At 52.2% G+C, this 20,698-nt stretch overlaps 1 long non-coding RNA gene across 2 annotated transcripts in view; it reads left to right on the forward strand.

The window, feature by feature from the left end:
* Positions 1-17,561: 17,561 nt before the first annotated feature.
* Positions 17,562-20,698, forward strand: part of LOC134911192 (uncharacterized) — a 75,927-nt gene continuing 72,790 nt past the window's right edge. For both annotated transcript variants that reach the window (XR_010176394.1, XR_010176395.1), the window contains exons 1-2: positions 17,562-17,970; positions 18,887-18,954. This is a non-coding gene — a long non-coding RNA (uncharacterized LOC134911192). The remainder of the gene's footprint in view (positions 17,971-18,886; positions 18,955-20,698) is intronic.

A 20,698-nucleotide genomic window follows, 5' to 3' on the forward strand; every position in this document is an offset into this window, starting at 1 on the left:
TTGGTGGTGCTCCAGTCTTCTGTACGTGGTGCCTGTACGCCGAAAGTGTCCCGCAATTTTTCTGGCCACCGACAGCATCTCTTGCACGCCCCTGTCGTTTTTTAAAAAATTCTGCACCACCAAATTCAAGGTATGTGCAAAACATGGGACGTGCTGGAATTTGCCCATATTTAATGCACACACAATATTGCTGGCGTTGTCCGATGCCACAAATCCACAGGAGAGTCCAATTGGGGTAAGCCATTCCGCGATGATCTTCCTCAGTTGCCGTAAGAGGTTTTCAGCTGTGTGCGTATTCTGGAAAGCGGTGATACAAAGCGTAGCCTGCCTAGGAAAGAGTTGGCGTTTGCGAGATGCTGCTACTGGTGCCGCCGCTGCTGTTCTTGCGGCGGGAGTCCATACATCTACCCAGTGGGCTGTCACAGTCATATAGTCCTGACCCTGCCCTGCTCCACTTGTCCACATGTCCGTGGTTAAGTGGACATTGGGTACAACTGCATTTTTTAGGAGACTGGTGAGTCTTTTTCTGACGTCCGTGTACATTCTCGGTATCGCCTGCCTAGAGAAGTGGAACCTAGATGGTATTTGGTAACGGGGGCACACTGCCTCAATAAATTGTCTAGTTCCCTGTGAACTAACGGCGGATACCGGACGCACGTCTAACACCAACATAGTTGTCAAGGACTCAGTTATCCGCTTTGCAGTAGGATGACTGCTGTGATATTTCATCTTCCTCGCAAAGGACTGTTGAACAGTCAATTGCTTACTGGAAGTAGTACAAGTGGGCTTACGACTTCCCCTCTGGGATGACCATCGACTCCCAGCGGCAACAACAGCAGCGCCAGCAGCAGTAGGCGTTACACGCAAGGATGCATCGGAGGAATCCCAGGCAGGAGAGGACTCGTCAGACTTGCCAGTGACATGGCCTGCAGGACTATTGGCATTCCTGGGGAAGGAGGAAATTGACACTGAGGGAGTTGGTGGGGTGGTTTGCGTGAGCTTGGTTACAAGAGGAAGGGATTTACTGGTCAGTGGACTGCTTCCGCTGTCACCCAAAGTTTTTGAACTTGTCACTGACTTATTATGAATGCGCTGCAGGTGACGTATAAGGGAGGATGTTCCGAGGTGGTTAACGTCCTTACCCCTACTTATTACAGCTTGACAAAGGGAACACACGGCTTGACACCTGTTGTCCGCATTTCTGGTGAAATACCTCCACACCGAAGAGCTGATTTTTTTGGTATTTTCACCTGGCATGTCAACGGCCATATTCCTCCCACGGACAACAGGTGTCTCCCCGGGTGCCTGACTTAAACAAACCACCTCACCATCAGAATCCTCCTGGTCAATTTCCTCCCCAGCGCCAGCAACACCCATATCCTCCTCATCCTGGTGTACTTCAACACTGACATCTTCAATCTGACTATCAGGAACTGGACTGCGGGTGCTCCTTCCAGCACTTGCAGGGGGCGTGCAAATGGTGGAAGGCGCATGCTCTTCACGTCCAGTGTTGGGAAGGTCAGGCATCGCAACCGACACAATTGGACTCTCCTTGTGGATTTGGGATTTCAAAGAACGCACAGTTCTTTGCGGTGCTTTTGCCAGCTTGAGTCTTTTCAGTTTTCTAGCGAGAGGCTGAGTGCGTCCATCCTCATGTGAAGCTGAACCACTAGCCATGAACATAGGCCAGGGCCTCAGCCGTTCCTTGCCACTCCGTGTGGTAAATGGCATATTGGCAAGTTTACGCTTCTCCTCCGACAATTTTATTTTAGGTTTTGGAGTCCTTTTTTTACTGATATTTGGTGTTTTGGTTTTGACATGCTCTGTACTATGCCATTGGGCATCGGCCTTGGCAGACGACGTTGCTGGCATTTCATCGTCTCGGCCATGACTAGTGGCAGCAGCTTCAGCACGAGGTGGAAGTGGATCTTGATCTTTCCCTAATTTTGGAACCTCAACATTTTTGTTCTCCATATTTTAATAGGCACAACTAAAAGGCACCTCAGGTAAACAATGGAAATGGATGGATTGGATACTAGTATACAATTATGGACGGGCTGCCGAGTGCCGACACAGAGGTAGCCACAGCCGTGAACTACCGCACTGTACTGTGTCTGCTGCTAATATATAGACTGGTTGATAAAGAGATAGTATACTCGTAACTAGTATGTATGTATGTATAAAGAAAGAAAAAAAAACCACGGTTAGGTGGTATATACAATTATGGACGGGCTGCCGAGTGCCGACACAGAGGTAGCCACAGCCGTGAACTACCGCACTGTACTGTGTCTGCTGCTAATATATAGACTGGTTGATAAAGAGATAGTATACTCGTAACTAGTATGTATGTATGTATGTATAAAGAAAGAAAAAAAAACCACGGTTAGGTGGTATATACAATTATGGACGGGCTGCCGAGTGCCGACACAGAGGTAGCCACAGCCGTGAACTACCGCACTGTACTGTGTCTGCTGCTAATATATAGACTGGTTGATAAAGAGATAGTATACTCGTAACTAGTATGTATGTATGTATAAAGAAAGAAAAAAAAACCACGGTTAGGTGGTATATACAATTATGGACGGGCTGCCGAGTGCCGACACAGAGGTAGCCACAGCCGTGAACTACCGCACTGTACTGTGTCTGCTGCTAATATAGACTGATTGATAAAGAGATAGTATACTCGTAACTAGTATGTATGTATAAAGAAAGAAAAAAAAACCACGGTTAGGTGGTATATACAATTATGGACGGGCTGCCGAGTGCCGACACAGAGGTAGCCACAGCCGTGAACTACCGCACTGTACTGTGTCTGCTGCTAATATATAGACTGGTTGATAAAGAGATAGTATACTCGTAACTAGTATGTATGTATAAAGAAAGAAAAAAAAACCACGGTTAGGTGGTATATACAATTATGGACGGGCTGCCGAGTGCCGACACAGAGGTAGCCACAGCCGTGAACTACCGCACTGTACTGTGTCTGCTGCTAATATAGACTGGTTGATAAAGAGATAGTATACTACTAATATTATATACTGGTGGTCAGGTCACTGGTCACTAGTCACACTGGCAGTGGCACTCCTGCAGCAAAAGTGTGCACTGTTTAATTTTAATATAATATTATGTACTCCTGGCTCCTGCTATAACCTATAACTGGCACTGCAGTAGTGCTCCCCAGTCTCCCCCACAATTATAAGCTGTGTGAGCTGAGCAGTCAGACAGATATATAATATATATAGATGATGCAGCACACTGGCCTGAGCCTGAGCAGTGCACACAGATATGGTATGTGACTGACTGAGTCACTGTGTGTATCGCTTTTTTCAGGCAGAGAACGGATATATTAAATAAACTGCACTGTGTGTCTGGTGGTCACTCACTATATAATATATTATGTACTCCTGGCTCCTGCTATAACCTATAACTGGCACTGCAGTAGTGCTCCCCAGTCTCCCCCACAATTATAAGCTGTGTGAGCTGAGCAGTCAGACAGATATATAATATTATATATAGATAATAGATGATGCAGCACACTGGCCTGAGCCTGAGCAGTGCACACAGATATGGTATGTGACTGAGTCACTGTGTGCTGTGTATCGCTTTTTTCAGGCAGAGAACGGATTATAAATAAAAGTGGTGGTCACTGGTCACTATCAGCAAAACTCTGCACTGTACACTACTGAGTACTCCTAATGCTCCCCAAAATTAGTAAATCAAGTGTCTAAACGGAGAGGACGCCAGCCACGTCCTCTCCCTATCAATCTCAATGCACGTGTGAAAATGGCGGCAACGCGCGGCTCCTTATATAGAATCCGAGTCTCGCGATAGAATCCGAGCCTCGCGAGAATCCGACAGCGTCATGATGACGTTCGGGCGCGCTCGGGTTAACCGAGCAAGGCGGGAAGATCCGAGTCGCTCGGACCCGTGAAAAAAAACATGAAGTTCTGGCGGGTTCGGATTCAGAGAAACCGAACCCGCTCATCTCTAGTCTTCTGTTCATGGACATTCTGGGAGCTGATGTTCAGGGTCTCTGCAGCCTTCACACTGGCGCTCTATTTCCTCCTGGCTCCACTCTTGATCCCATGGGCTGCTGTTATGCTCATGCCCGTAGTTTCCGCAGAGCAAACACTGGGGCTCTCTCTTTGCTGGGCTCTGTTTTCCATGCTCTTGCCTCACTCACTGGGTCATCTGAGTGGCCTTCGGGGATGTCCCTTGATCTTTCCTCACCATGACCTCACATCAGATACATTCATTGGCAAAATGTCCCAGTAGCTGACATTTCTTGAAGGGGGCCACAGCGGCCTCCTTGCACCCCCTTCTCCCAGCACTCTTCCTTTCTACACTGGCTCAACTGTTGCATCATCTTCAGGATGTCTGTCCTAGACACCATTACCTAGCCGCTCTTGTCCTCACGTGCCCGTGGGTGGATCTGCTCTGGAGCCATCTGTAGGGGGCTATTCTTGGGGATGTTCGACATCATGTCTGTGGAGCGTTATCCTGCTGACTATGCTAAATGTGAGAGGAGCGGTGTGGTGCAATGCCTGCTGCTTTACAGGTGTAGACTGGCTTCTTACCTGGCATCGCACCCTCTGGTCGCAAGATGAACCTGGTACTCCGAATGGATCTGGACACGATGTTCTAGGAGGAATGAGATGGTGTGATTGCCATTTCTCCTGACTACAGACTGAAATGCCCACCGGAGTAAGATGTTTCCCACAATAGGGATTTTGGGCTAAGGTGAAGGTCATCCTCAGCACTCTTGGCCTCAGAGCCCGAATTATCACCTAGCCGTACTTACGCAACAGGTAAAAATTCAAACTTGCACAGGGGTGCAAGGTCCACTGTCCACCCAGAATGAAGGAAGATAGGTAAGGACAAACAAACAACAATAGGGACACACAAACAGAGATGGTTCTCACCATCATCAATCTTGCAGTTCACCTGCTTCTCCATTTACAGGTCCTTGTAAGGAGACACAAACACCACCACCGTTCAGGGCCTAACTCTTGCCTGGTGTAACATCACTACACTAACTGCAACAACAAAGCCCTCAAACAAATTAACTGTGTCGGGGCTCTCCCATTTATATTTATATGATGCTGCCATTGTGTTTCTGGCCTGCAGTACCTCTGGGCTGTCCAAGGTGCTGCCGTTGTGTTTCTGGCCTGCAGTACCTCTGTGCTGCCAGAGGGGCTGCTGGTGTGTTTCTGACCTGCATTACCTCTGGACTGCCAGAGGTGTTGTTGTCTGTGAGCAGTCCCAGCTGGTCTAATCAACTGGAACATGCTGCTCTCCTAATTACATTCTCCAGCTGCAGAACATTGTGATTGGGGGCCTGTCCTTGTATGCTGCAGTGATTGGTCTTGTTTTATTTTAAAAGTCAGTCAGCCCTAAAGGTGGGTACATACTGGTAGATATATCTGCCGATCAATTGATCTGCAGATATATCTATGGATGGATCGGGCAGTGTGTTGAGCATACACACTGGCCAATCCGTCAGGGACTGATGTCATGAACTGGGCGGGCGTGTACACACGCGCGCCCAGTTCAGCTGTCAATCACCGCCGGCTGCAGCAGCATGTGTGCGGGCGGTCGGCCAACCGCCCGTACACACACAGTGAAGCGCCAATATATCGGTATATATAATGGCCGTCGGCTGTGCTGCGGGGCCGACTCGATACGTCTGTGAACGACGGAGTTCACAGACATAGCGGCAATACACACTGGCCAACGGACCCGCGATATATTGGCCGTTCAATAGAACGGCCGATATATCGGCTAGTGTGTACCATCTTATGACTCAGGGACAGTTATAGCTTTTATTAACCTTGTGTTGGTGTCTAGCCAGTTTCAAACCTGATCCCTCTACCTGGTCCTTAGATTCTCACCTGTATCCAGCTTCAAGCCTGGTTCCTGTGTTCTCTGTTTAGTTTACCTCCAATATACACCTGTGCCAAATGTCTCCTTTATCAGTACCCAGGTCTGATAAGTACATCTTGCTGCAAGTTACCATTGTTTTGTTCTGCTGAATTCTTTGTTCAACAGTATTCTTTATTTAATACACATTTATTTCATATCAACATCCCTGTACTGGTTTTCTGTTCTACCTCAACATTCACCCTTGTCCAGCAATTCACCTGTCAGTCATCAAGGCAGGTGAATCTTAACACTGTGTGTATGCTGCAACAAATTCTAAACACGTCAAACAAACTTTGTTCTGCATGGAAACAGCAAACGGGATCCGGTCTCTAGGTCGACAGTATCTAGGTCGACACTATCTAGGTCGACAGTTACTAGGTCGACAGGGTCTCTAGGTCGACATGTTCTAGGTCAAAAGGTCAACATGAGTTTTTCTTCACATTTTTTTTTCTTTTTTTGAACCTTTTCATACTTAACGATCCATGTGGACTACGATTGCCCGAAGCATGGCGAGCGGAGCGAGGGGACACAGTGCACTAATTGGGATTCCTGGTCACTCTACGAAGAAAACGACACCAATTATTTTTTAAAACTCATGTCGACCTTTTGACCTGTCGACCTAGTCCATGTCGACCTAAAGACCCTGTCGACCTAGTTACTGTCGACCAATAGTGGTCGACCTAGACACTGTCGACCTAGTTACTATTTACCTTCCATGCCACACCCACAGCAAACACAGTAAAGTAAGAATGTACAATGGTGGGGTCCCTTTAAATTCCTACCTTCCGCTGTTTCATGGACCCCTACCTATCCAGAGCTTGCCAGCCCTTCCCTATCCATGGCTGCTATGGCAAAGTGTCTGGAACTGGACCTCTCCTCCACACAATGGAATTTACTAGGAAGTGGGTGCTGCACAGCCTGCCCACAACACCACCCTTTTTATCTTATTAAATTATGATCTGGGCCTAGTGCCCAGATCTAACCCTTGCAGCTCAAGCCTGCCTAGATGATGCTTGGAGTGATCTGGGCTAATGCCTAGACCAGGCCTGGCCAACCTTTGGCTCTCCAGCTGTTGTAAAACTACTAGTCCCATCATGCCTTGCCACAGGTTTTCTATTAGGGAATGCTAAAACTGTGGCAGAGCATGCTGGGATTTGTAGTTTTACAACATCTGGAGAGCCACAGGTTGGCCAGGCCTGGCCTAGACCATTATATAAATGGGCTCAGGTCTGCAGGTCTGCCTACCAGTGACATGCGGTGGGGTGAGGCAAGTGAGGCAGAGCCTTTCCTGTCATACTAACTGTGGCCGGAGAGCCCCCAGCCACGAGGCAAATGGCCGCCCTGGCACTGAAGGGGTTAATCCTTAGTGCCCGGCGCCATTTGCCAAGACAAAGGGGCTCTTGGCGCCAAATTTGAATTGCATTGCGGGCGCTAGGCGCCGTGTTTTATAAATGTATAAAATGTATTTTTATGTATTTTTAAATGTGCCGTGGTCCCGGACCCCTCCGGAGACCACGGCAGGGAGGACAGCCCCCGGCGCGCTCAGCAGAGTGTGCGCGCCGGGGGAGAGGAGGCAGCCTCTGACCGCCGGAGTCCGGGAGCTCCGCTCCCGGCAGCGGTCAGTGTAGCCCCGGGCGCCCTGGAGTGTGCGCGCCGGGGAGAAGGGTGAGCGCTGCGGCTGGGAGCTCGGCTCCCGCTGCAGTGCTCTATGTGAGAGCCGCCGCTGGGGGCCGGGAGCTCTGCTCCCAGCGCCTCAGCACAGCACGGGTGGCCAGCCGCAGCAGCCGGGACGGACGTCCCGGGCTGCTAGGCGGCGAGGGGGGTGCGCTGCAGCCCGGCTCCCCGCCGGACGCTGCAGCGAGGCCAACAGACAGGCGCCGCTCATGGGGGACCGGGCTAGCCGGCTCCCTAGCGGCGTGGGCACATTAGGCGGGCCAGCAGGATGGTGAGCGCTGGGGTCCGGGAGCTACGCTCCCGGCGCCTCAGCGCTGAAACAAGCCAGGGTCACGGCGGCCGGGACAAGTGTCCCGGTCCGCCGGGCTTATGGTACAGGGGGGTGCGCCGCTGCGTGCGGCGAGGCCACTGATTAGTGCCACCCTGGGGGGACAGGGAGAGCCAGCTCCCTGGAACCCCAGAGGCAGAAAAGCAGGCTGGAGGATGGGGGAAGCCAGCCCCATACCTCCAGCACACAGAGAGCCCTCGCAGCCAGGCTGCAGGGCTAGGGAAGGCACTGCAGTGCCTGAGTATGTAGAGCCTGTGCAGGGCACAGGCTCAGTGTATATTTAACAAAGGGAAATGTACAGTGTGATTCAAAAATGTAATGTATTTAAAGATAAAATGCACTTACTTGATTGTGTGTCCCAGGAGGGGGGAATCCATAGCTGTGCAGGCTGATGGATTCTCCCAGACCTTTTCCCTAAAAACGGAATGCATTCCCATCCAGCCTCACAGTTCCAATAGGGACAGGGAGAAAGAGAAGCAGCTCAGCTATAGAACAAGCTGAGGGGTTTCTTGGAGCTCCATGGAGATCAGCCGTAGTGAACCAGAGACCTGGACCGGGGAGCCAGGCTGCCCAGCTCTGGAGCCCAAATCCAGGCTGCAGGCAGTGAGAGGGGTCCCGGGCAGGTTTCTGGAAGTCAGTTTAGGAGGGAAAAACTTCCCCCCAGCCAGACTGAACGGCACCGTGGGAGTAGCCTGCTCTCCCAGATGGGAGAGACAAAGGAGACCGGCCACTCCCCACTGTCCATTGGGGACAATGTTAGGTGTGCATGAGTCCAGAGCATGCACAGCTCATGGGTAAACATTGATTGGTTGTACACCACAGGGCGGGCTTACCCCCTGTGGTAGAGGGTCTTGGAGAGGGATAAAAGGAGGGCAGTTGGCCCATAGGATGGTGTATTGTAACATCTTCTTCTGCTGAAACATCTTAATTGTATGCTGTTGCCCCTAGCAATAGGGAGGAGCCTTTTTCAAGGTTTTTGAGCAATAAAACACCTTTGCCTCAAGAAGACTGCTTCATCTTGTGACCAACAGGGTTAGGCCAAACCTAGCCCCGTTCTCCGGCTGTCCAGGGAAGCACCTGACGTCTCCAAGCTCCGCCTTCCGCCAGCTACCGGTAGAGGCCTAGCAAGTGGCTAGTGGGGATTCGTCGACACCACGCAGGTGTGGTAAAGCAGTGCGTCGGCACATACAGAGCAGAACCGTGGTTCCAAACGCCACGGCAGGTTAGGAGTTTGGTGGTGGCAGCGAGAACCCGCCCACAGCGCAGTGGGTGGAGTCAGTAACAGGCGGTTACTGACGGTAAGCGGGAATCCCCTATGTGGTCAGGCCTCGTGCGGCTTGACCTTCCATTCTGTGCGCAGTCAACGGGACGCGGAAGCTGCGAGTGCTTTCGTACGGTATCGTCCTGTCACAGAAATTGGTGGCATAGTGGTGGGATAATCCCAGGCGGCTTTTCATCACCCGATTGGAGAAGCCGAGTTACTCAGGAGAGGAGTAACTGCAGCGCAGGAGAACGCACAAGATGGCGGAATTCAGCGGAATGTCCAAGGATGATCTGGAGATCGTATGCCAGGAGAAGGGTGTGGATATCCCTTTCAACGCGTCCAAGAGCGTCATGCAGGCGGCGCTCAGGAGCTGGGAGGAGTCTCAGGTGGAGGTGGAAAACACTGACGGCGTCAGCATCACAGAGGACGGCCCAGCAGTGGACCTTCATGAGGAACCGGTGAGAACCACCAGCCCCTCCCTCTCTCACAACAGCCATGTCTCCCAACAATCCCTAGCAGGGCCAGGATCCCAACGTCCCAGGGGGGGCGGCCCGGATACCCTAGCAGATCGGCTAGCGGAATTGGGGGAAAGGGCAACAGAGCAAGAACGCTTGATCATCATCCAGATGTGGCGTGATGAGCGGGCACCACAGGCCGTGGTACCCCGGGAGCCGTTGTCAGCTGTTGTACACAGATCAGGACGAGTTCAGTTTGCCAAGTTTGCAGACAGTGATGGGGACATTGATGGACATTTGCAAGTCTTTGAGAGGACTTGTAAACTACATGATCTACCCAAGTCGGAGTGGGTGAGACACCTTGTGCCCACTCTGCATGGAGAGGCCTTGGAGGCCTATCGAGGAGTGGCGACGGAGGACTGTGGGAACTACGACGAAGTCGAGAAGGCCCTCCTCCAGCGATTCTTCATCACTCCTGAGTCTTACAGGAAGAAATTCAGAGACTTGCCCAAGAATCCTAGCAGCACCCATGAGCAGTTCGCCACCCAGCTGAGGCAGTACGTGGTGAAGTGGGTGAAGGATTCGGAAGCCACTACGTGGGACGCACTGATCGACCTGATCTGCAGGGAGCAGTTCTACCGCAGGTGCGCCCCAGAAGTGAAGGAGTGGGTGCTAGATCGGGAGCCACCCAGCTTAAAGATGGCTGCCCAGTTAGCAGACAAATATGTGGCAATTCGGCCGCAGGGGCAGAAGCGCCCAACCAGCAGCCAACCCCAAAAGACTGTACCACCAGGGGCACACCCCTCTTCAGCTCATCGCCCCCCAAAGCAAGCATCTTCCAACCCGGGTGCTTTTGGCCAGCAACCGCCCCGCAGTGCCCCTGCCAGTAATCAGAGGCCATCGGAGCCACGCCTGGACAAAAAGTGCTATGGCTGTGGGAAGATCGGACATCTGAGGATGAACTGTCCTGCATCCCAAGCACCCCAGACTCGTGCCCCAAATCCGAGTGCTGGAGCCCGGATTGCTTGCTTAACCCGGGAAGATGAGCTTCCAGAGACTGTACCCCCTCCAGTCAGTCCGATGGAGTGTGGCAAGGAACAGGTGGACTCCACGGAAAGAGTCACCTGTATGGCTAAGAAGCCCCCACCAAATATGTGGCGGCACCTGCAGCCGGTCCAAGTGGGATCCCTGCAGGGCGAAGGCTTAAGAGACTCTGGGGCCTCCATAACCGTTGTAAGCCCCCACCTGGTCGACCCTGCTGCCGTACTGCAGGGTTGCACTGCAAAAGTTACAGTGGCCGATGGGCTAGAGCGAGAAGTGCCCATGGCCAGAGTCTACCTCGACTGGGGAGCTGGACAAGAGCTAAGAGATGTTGCCGTAATGGATGGCCTCCCAACTGATGTCGTCTTGGGGAATGATCTCGGTGGAGGGATCGTTACTGCCTTCGCGAACGCCATCACCCGGAGCCAAGCGGCCAGACTACAGTCTTCATCGTCTCTGCCAGCACCGCCCAGCCCAGAGGAAAAGACCCTAGCGGCTGAACAACCGCCAACCACAGCGTCAGCCATCCCAGAGGAAAAGACCCCAGCGGCCAGATCATCACATCTGCCCCTTGCCTCTGGTGGGCCTACGTCCCCTAGCAACGCAGAGGATGTCGGTTCCAGTTTGCTGAATCCTGTGCGGGTGCCCAGTGATGCTCCTGTCCCTAGTGGTTTGCCAACTCCGGCGGTGAGTATGAGTGACTACCCCGACCCTACCATGACTGACCCCAACTTGACTGACCCCAATATTCCCCCTGTAGAGTGTCCAAACCTAGGAGGAAGTGAGGGCCGCAGGCAGGAGTTTAGGGAAGCTCAGCTCTCTGACCCATCCCTGGAAGGTATGAGGCGCCAAGCTGGCCGCGGCCTTGCTGGGATGGGGGCAGGGAGTGTGACCTGGTGGAAACAGTTACTATACCGGGTAGCCAAGGTAGAAGGGGATAGGCCAGTGCGGGAGAAAGTTCAACTGGTGGTTCCCAGGAGCTTTCGGGAGCAACTGATGTCAGTTGCCCATGAAATTCCTTTGGCGGGACACCTGGGGAGGGACCGAACACTGAGGCGCCTGACGCAGAACTTTTTTTGGCCCGGAGTGTCGGATGACGTCCGGACCTACTGTAAGTCCTGTGATGTGTGCCAACGGCTTGGACGCCCCAGTGCTCGGGCTCCCCTGAGGTCTTTGCCAATAGTCGGGGAACCTTTCCAACGAGTGGCCGTGGACATAGTCGGTCCCCTACCTGTGCCCAGTAGATCGGGGAAGAGATACATCCTCACCGTGGTGGATTATGCTACCCGGTATCCAGAGGCTGTGGCTCTGTCCGCCATCACTGCGGAAAAGGTAGCGGACGCTCTGCTAGGCATATTTAGTAGAGTAGGGTTCCCCAGTGAGATCCTAACCGATCAAGGGACGCAGTTCATGAGTGATCTGGTCCAGTGTCTCTGGGCGAAGTGCGGGGTGCGCCAACTCCGCACTGCCCCCTATCATCCCCAGACTAACGGACTTTGCGAGAGATTCAATGGCACTCTGAAGCAGATGCTACGGGCATTTGTGACTTCGGAGGGAGGAGACTGGGAGCGATACCTGCCGCACCTCCTGTTTGCATATCGGGAGGTGCCCCAGGAGTCAACCGGATTCTCGCCCTTCGAGTTACTATATGGCCGCAGAGTCCGTGGACCTCTTGACCTGTTCCGGGAGGCTTGGGAGGGGGAGCTGATCCACCAGGATGAGTCCGTGGTGGAGTATGTGTTGAAGCTCAGAGATCGGTTAGAGAATCTCATGGGACTAGCGCAAGCGAATCTTGCGGAAGCACAGACCAAGCAGAAGACTTGGTATGACCAGGGCGCGCGTGCTCGGGTCTTTGGAGTAGGGCAGAAGGTGCTGGTTCTGGTGCCCACACGTCAGAACAAGCTCCAGGCTGCCTGGGCGGGACCGTACACGGTTGCAAAACGCCTAAGCGACATCACCTACGTGGTGTCATTTGACAGCGATGGTAGGAGGCAGCGTACCTACCATATAAACATGTTGAAGGCATACCACGAGCGTGTGGAGTCGGTAGCCGCTGTGTGCTGCCTGCCGATGGAGGAACCAGGAAAAGATCCCATTCCTGACCTCCTCGCGGATGCCAAGGGTGAGGGTGGTGTAGAGGAAGTTAGCTGGAGCAGTGAGCTTGGTCACCACAAGAGGGAGCAGCTGGAGTCAGTGCTGCAGTCCTTTGAGGCCCAGTTCAGCCGGAAGCCCGGCCTGACTTCCCTACGTGCCCATCATGTAGACACTGGTGAGCATAGGCCGATTCGGCAACCCGCGTATCGGGTCTCACCAGAGGCGCAGGCGAGTATCTACCAAGAGGTGCAGGAGATGTTAGCGCTAGGCGTAATCACGCGCTCCAACAGTCCCTGGGCCGCCTCCGTTGTACTGGTTCCCAAGAAGGACCGGACAACCAGGTTCTGCGTAGACTACCGCCGGTTGAACGAAGTAACCAAATCCGACGCCTATCCCCTACCCCGCATTGACGCACTGTTAGACGAGCTGGCTGGGGCGAAGTACATCTCTACGTTCGATCTGAGCAAGGGGTATTGGCAGATACCAATGACTCCCGAGGCTCAGGAACGGTCCGCCTTCATCACCTCCTTTGGCTTGTTTGAGTTCAAAACGATGCCATTCGGGATGAAGAATGCGCCAGCCACCTTCCAGAGTGTGGTCGATGACCTGCTGAAGGGGTTCCGAGAGTTCGCCCAGGCCTACTTGGATGACATTGCTGTCTTCAGCCGAACCTGGGAAGAGCACCTGGGCCATGTGGGGTTGGTGTTAGAGAGGATTCGGTGGGCAGGTCTGACCATCAGGGCAGACAAGTGCCAAATGGGGATGACAGAGGTACAGTACCTGGGGCACCGTGTGGGGGGAGGTAAGGTGAAGCCTGAACCAGCGAAGGTGGAGGCGATCCGAGACTGGCCCCGGCCCACAACCCAGAGACAGGTCCTGGCTTTCTTAGGGATCGCAGGATACTACAGACGTTTTGTCCCTGACTTTAGTTCTGTGGCCAAACCCCTGACTGATCTGACTAAGAAGAAACTCCCCAAGATAGTTGACTGGACGACCGCATGTGAGTTGGCATTCCAGTCGTTGAAAACTGCTCTAGTACAAGCCCCAGTACTGATGGCGCCGGACTATAGTAAAAACTTTGTTGTACAAACTGATGCGTCACAGTACGGACTCGGGGCAGTACTGAGCCAGGAGGGGCCGGATGGGCAGGAGCACCCTGTGGCCTATTTGAGCAGAAAGCTGCTACCGCGGGAGGTGGGGTATGCCACAATTGAAAAGGAGTGTTTGGCTATTGTTTGGGCTGTGAAGAAGCTTCAGCCCTATTTGTATGGCCGCCATTTTACGGTGGTAACGGACCACAATCCATTACGGTGGCTCCAACACACCACGGGGGAAAACGGCAGACTGTTGCGGTGGAGCCTTGCTCTTCAGGTTTATGACTTCCATATAATCCACAAGCAAGGCAAGGCTCATAGCAATGCAGATGGACTGTCACGTCAGGAGGAGCCTGAACCCCCAAAGAACTCCCGATAAACTCATTAAGGACTGCGGGACCAGGACCCAAATCGTTGGGACATGGGTCCCTGGTTGACCCGCTTGAATGGGGGGGGAGGAGTGTGGCCGGAGAGCCCCCAGCCACGAGGCAAATGGCCGCCCTGGCACTGAAGGGGTTAATCCTTAGTGCCCGGCGCCATTTGCCAAGACAAAGGGGCTCTTGGCGCCAAATTTGAATTGCATTGCGGGCGCTAGGCGCCGTGTTTTATAAATGTATAAAATGTATTTTTATGTATTTTTAAATGTGCCGTGGTCCCGGACCCCTCCGGAGACCACGGCAGGGAGGACAGCCCCCGGCGCGCTCAGCAGAGTGTGCGCGCCGGGGGAGAGGAGGCAGCCTCTGACCGCCGGAGTCCGGGAGCTCCGCTCCCGGCAGCGGTCAGTGTAGCCCCGGGCGCCCTGGAGTGTGCGCGCCGGGGAGAAGGGTGAGCGCTGCGGCTGGGAGCTCGGCTCCCGCTGCAGTGCTCTATGTGAGAGCCGCCGCTGGGGGCCGGGAGCTCTGCTCCCAGCGCCTCAGCACAGCACGGGTGGCCAGCCGCAGCAGCCGGGACGGACGTCCCGGGCTGCTAGGCGGCGAGGGGGGTGCGCTGCAGCCCGGCTCCCCGCCGGACGCTGCAGCGAGGCCAACAGACAGGCGCCGCTCATGGGGGACCGGGCTAGCCGGCTCCCTAGCGGCGTGGGCACATTAGGCGGGCCAGCAGGATGGTGAGCGCTGGGGTCCGGGAGCTACGCTCCCGGCGCCTCAGCGCTGAAACAAGCCAGGGTCACGGCGGCCGGGACAAGTGTCCCGGTCCGCCGGGCTTATGGTACAGGGGGGTGCGCCGCTGCGTGCGGCGAGGCCACTGATTAGTGCCACCCTGGGGGGACAGGGAGAGCCAGCTCCCTGGAACCCCAGAGGCAGAAAAGCAGGCTGGAGGATGGGGGAAGCCAGCCCCATACCTCCAGCACACAGAGAGCCCTCGCAGCCAGGCTGCAGGGCTAGGGAAGGCACTGCAGTGCCTGAGTATGTAGAGCCTGTGCAGGGCACAGGCTCAGTGTATATTTAACAAAGGGAAATGTACAGTGTGATTCAAAAATGTAATGTATTTAAAGATAAAATGCACTTACTTGATTGTGTGTCCCAGGAGGGGGGAATCCATAGCTGTGCAGGCTGATGGATTCTCCCAGACCTTTTCCCTAAAAACGGAATGCATTCCCATCCAGCCTCACAGTTCCAATAGGGACAGGGAGAAAGAGAAGCAGCTCAGCTATAGAACAAGCTGAGGGGTTTCTTGGAGCTCCATGGAGATCAGCCGTAGTGAACCAGAGACCTGGACCGGGGAGCCAGGCTGCCCAGCTCTGGAGCCCAAATCCAGGCTGCAGGCAGTGAGAGGGGTCCCGGGCAGGTTTCTGGAAGTCAGTTTAGGAGGGAAAAACTTCCCCCCAGCCAGACTGAACGGCACCGTGGGAGTAGCCTGCTCTCCCAGATGGGAGAGACAAAGGAGACCGGCCACTCCCCACTGTCCATTGGGGACAATGTTAGGTGTGCATGAGTCCAGAGCATGCACAGCTCATGGGTAAACATTGATTGGTTGTACACCACAGGGCGGGCTTACCCCCTGTGGTAGAGGGTCTTGGAGAGGGATAAAAGGAGGGCAGTTGGCCCATAGGATGGTGTATTGTAACATCTTCTTCTGCTGAAACATCTTAATTGTATGCTGTTGCCCCTAGCAATAGGGAGGAGCCTTTTTCAAGGTTTTTGAGCAATAAAACACCTTTGCCTCAAGAAGACTGCTTCATCTTGTGACCAACAGGGTTAGGCCAAACCTAGCCCCGTTCTCCGGCTGTCCAGGGAAGCACCTGACGTCTCCAAGCTCCGCCTTCCGCCAGCTACCGGTAGAGGCCTAGCAAGTGGCTAGTGGGGATTCGTCGACACCACGCAGGTGTGGTAAAGCAGTGCGTCGGCACATACAGAGCAGAACCGTGGTTCCAAACGCCACGGCAGGTTAGGAGTTTGGTGGTGGCAGCGAGAACCCGCCCACAGCGCAGTGGGTGGAGTCAGTAACAGGCGGTTACTGACGGTAAGCGGGAATCCCCTATGTGGTCAGGCCTCGTGCGGCTTGACCTTCCATTCTGTGCGCAGTCAACGGGACGCGGAAGCTGCGAGTGCTTTCGTACGGTATCGTCCTGTCACACTAACGTTTGTGCCAGAGTTTTGACTGTATAAAGTATATGAAAAATACAAAGATTACTGTATGTTTGAAATATCTTCTTTGCCTTATTCTAATAATTTTTATAGCCAAAACTCTGGAGTAAAAAGTCTATGGCAGGAGGTGAGGCAGCTGCACTTCTCTAATCAAATCTCACTAAATTTCCAGAAGTTTATACTGCTGCACCTGTGTATAATGCCCAGTTGTATGCTTTGGCTCATATATTGCATGTAAATCTGGCTACGGTGCTAGCCAGTGCCTCCTGAGTTATTTAGCTCCCCGCACGTCCCTGCTGCCAACATCTCCATTCTCCTCTCATTTCATACTCCCTCCTGCCCCCTACAGTCAGCCAATGACCATCACCTCTCCTCTACGCTGGTCACTGCTTCCCATGCTCGAGTTCAATATTTTGCCTGTGCTGCACCCTTTCAGTGGAATGCGCTCCCCCGCTCCATTAGACTCTCCTCGACCTTGCAAAGCTTCACACAGCCACTGAAAACCCACCTATTCATCAAAGCGTACCCTTCCGATGCATAACCTAGTCCTGAGGCTGGTCCTCCATCCCCCTGCCTCATGCCTTGACCATCTGTTTTGCTTACACCCTGCCATCAGGCTATTTCCCGTCTGCTTGCACCTCATGTCATCGCCCCTTCCTACTAGATTGTTAGCTTTTCAGAGCAGGGCCCTCTTTCCTCTTGTCAAAACCATCTTCTTGACACATTTCACTCACAGCTCTCGCCTACTCAGCAACCATCTTTACCCGCTTTTTCTCCTACTGGCAAAGGCTCATCTCTATGGCCACCAGCTCCTAGTGCTCTATTCACTCACTCGCTACTTACATCTAAGCTGTATTATTGTAACCCATATATATGGACTGGACTGAATATATGTATATGCATAAAGATCAATAGTAATAATATTGTAAATATATATAGGCACTATTTGAAATGCCTGTGAATATATGTATGTATTATATCAGAATATATGGACACTAGTATAGAAGGATCTAGAAATATGCTCACGAGGGACCTAACACTAGTATAGAAGGATCTAGAAATATGCTCACGAGGGACCTAACTGCCATACCTGCGCTCACGGGAGGAGCAGTCCAGGAGGAGGTTAGAAATAGGACTGCCGGGGCTGAGCGAGGGCAGAGGCAGTTCGGTTGGAGCTGTGGTCGGATGCCTGAGGAGAGGAGAGCGTGATTGAGGAGAGGACGGACGTCACTGTGTCTGACCGGAGTTAACCCGGGAGCAAAGGAGTGGAGGCGGAGCCGCAAAGCAGCGCTGTCAGCGGCGGCATAGACATATCCGTGTAAGCCTCCAGTATTAAGGGAAGAGACGCGGGGAGGAGCAAGACAGCGAGACGAGACTCCAGGGAGGAGCTGTACCGTTGGGCAGCCAAGGTCTCCGTGTGACAGTTGAGCGGCCGAGGTCCTCTGGAGAGGGGAGCGGGGACGGAGCAGCCTCCTGAGCCGGGAGATATCATACCGCTGCCTCCGCTGTACTTGTGAGTACTATATACGCACAGACGACCATATAATCAAAATACAGGCTAACATCAGTATTTTCAGAGAGCATAGATAGTTTATAACACTACAACACTACCCAAAGCGCTCGCGACAGCCGGAGGGTATCTGTGCGTCAAGCATCATTTACACAGCATGCGCCTAGGAGTGACAGCAGTAGGATAACTGCACAGCCCAGTTGAAAGATAGTAAAGCAGTATCTTTTACAATAGATACTATAGGTACTTTTGGCCACTAAGTATTTCTGCTCAGTAAGAGGCTGGGGGAGTAAGTTGTCAGCAGTTGAACTGTATAGCAGCCGTCTGACATTCTCTACTGCATCTGATCCAACAACTAATATAACCCCAGCTATAGTTATTATATTGAAATGCAGCAAGAGAAAATATATTTATAGAAAGAGCAAGAGTGGATACAGGATACGACCTATTGACTCAGAGTAATGGTAACAAATAGTAACAGTTACCATATAACTACATGTTTCCTGATTTTAGGAATAAAAGGAATTGCTTATGCTGATTTAAATCCTAAGGGAATACAGTGAACATTGAATCTACAAGATATATATATACATACTATATTCTCGGACACATCTGGAATTAATTTGACTCTCTTTAGTAGTGACATAACTAAGGGCCCCAACGTATATACACTGCAGTTAGAAGAGTTGCTTGAGTTACTGGTAACTTATTCTTAGAATACCCGGGTATTCAGGTATTAGCCTCTATTACACAAGAGTTACATTTTTTGGTCTATTGATAATTTACTTTTTTTGTATTGCATGCAGATGTTTTTGTATATGGAATAGCGAAAACTGTATGTCTATCTCATTATACCTTATATAAATTATATGGATGTAAGTATTAATAAAGCCCTTATTGTGTTGAACCTATATGACAGAAACATACAATTATACTTACCGTCGAAGGGTTCAGCAGGACGTGACTGACCTGGAAAAGAAGAGGAAGGTATTTACTTTATAATTATAACTTATTATACTGCCTTAACCAACACAATATAACTCCCTGCTCACAATAGTCTCGTTCTGAAAGGATAATAAAGGCTAGGGAGGTTTGGGCTTACCTGAGCGAGCCCAAAATTATAATAGCGCATCATACTAATAATACTAACCATCTGGTGTTAGCGGATACTGACACGGATAAAGGGGTGGTTACAATTATGTTTTGAGAATTGTGGTGCTCTTTGTTACCTGTACTCTATTTTTGTTATTTATTTACTGTAATGTTAAGTTCTGTTTCCCTGTACTGGCCTATGTACGGTGCTACGAAACACTTGTGGCGCCTTATAAATAAAATGTAATAATAATAGTTGGGGCCAATCAGAGTGACCTTGATCTATCGCTGAGATCACCTTATACACTGCTGCCACCGGCACACTGCCTGCCTATCATGGGGCAGGTTGGGGTGATCTGGGCTTAATGCCCAGACCAGCCATAATTATTGTGGCTCAGGCTTAAAGCCTGCCTACTAGGGCCAGTTCTCAGTGACCTGGGCCTAGTGCCCAGAGTCACCTTATATACCTAGGGCACACTTAAACTAATAGGTCCTAGTGCTCCCTAACTGTCCACAGGCCTAAAGCCTGACATTTGCCCATGGGCCTATTGCCCTCATACAGCGCAACAGGCTTTAGCCTGACTGCGCCCGACTGCACTGATGGTCTAGGAAGGAAAGGGTTACAGGAAGACCTCAGAAAAGGCATATCTGTACCGTTGGAACAGGCACCAGGGAGAAGCTTCATTAGCTCTTTTACTTTGCACCCCTGGTAGCCTATTCGGTCCACAGCTTCCTTCTTTGGCCGCTGGCCCGTCCTGGCCAGCGGCGGCGCAGCCTCTTCCCTACATCCAGGTGGCACTCTTTCTTCCGCAGCCACCGGAGCTCTTCTCCCCTCTTCTTGCGCCACCCGACGACTACTCTCTCCGCTTCCTGGCGGCATCTAACATCAGACGCCGAGAGCTGAGCCTGCTATGGTGCAGCAAGCTACGATTGGCTCACCACAGCCGCTTCTCATTGGGTGCCGCTCTGCGAGCCATGATTGGATCACTGAGGGTGCCAGATATGAAATCCTGCAGCCAGCGCTTCCTATTGTCTGCCAAATTGGCACCACTTGTTGTGGCACTGCCCATCATTGCAGAATGACCAGTACCGGGAACCAACAGATGGTCCCGACTCTGGACACCAGCAGCGCTGGGATCGGACACCCAAACCCATCTCTGTCCTCCGCCGTGTCCTACAGGGGACACAGGTCCCCCGCATGCCACTACCCACCAGGTGCTGGGAGCGGACACACCGTTCCAGCGCCAAAACACATCTCTACAATATCATCTCTATGCTGATGATACTGAAATCTACCTTTCCTCCCTGACGTCTCCCCCGCTCTCCTCACTTGTGTATCCAACTGTCTATCTGCTATCTCTTATTGGATGTCCCAGTGCTTTCTTAAACTTAACATGTCTAAGATTGAGCTGATCATCTTCCCACCTCCCGAACAACCTCACTTCCCACTATTTCATTTTCTATTGATGGCACTACAATCTCCTCTAGCCCTCAAGTGTGATGTCTTGGAGTAATCCTTGACTCCTCCCTCTCCTTCAAACCACACATTCAGTACCTCTCACAAATCTGTCATTTTCATCTTAAAAATATTTCCAGGATCAGACCCTTTCTCACCCAGGATGCCTTTAAGACCCTTATC

This window comes from Pseudophryne corroboree, chromosome 4 (assembly GCF_028390025.1).
Source record: "Pseudophryne corroboree isolate aPseCor3 chromosome 4, aPseCor3.hap2, whole genome shotgun sequence".
Lineage (NCBI taxonomy): Eukaryota > Metazoa > Chordata > Amphibia > Anura > Myobatrachidae > Pseudophryne > Pseudophryne corroboree.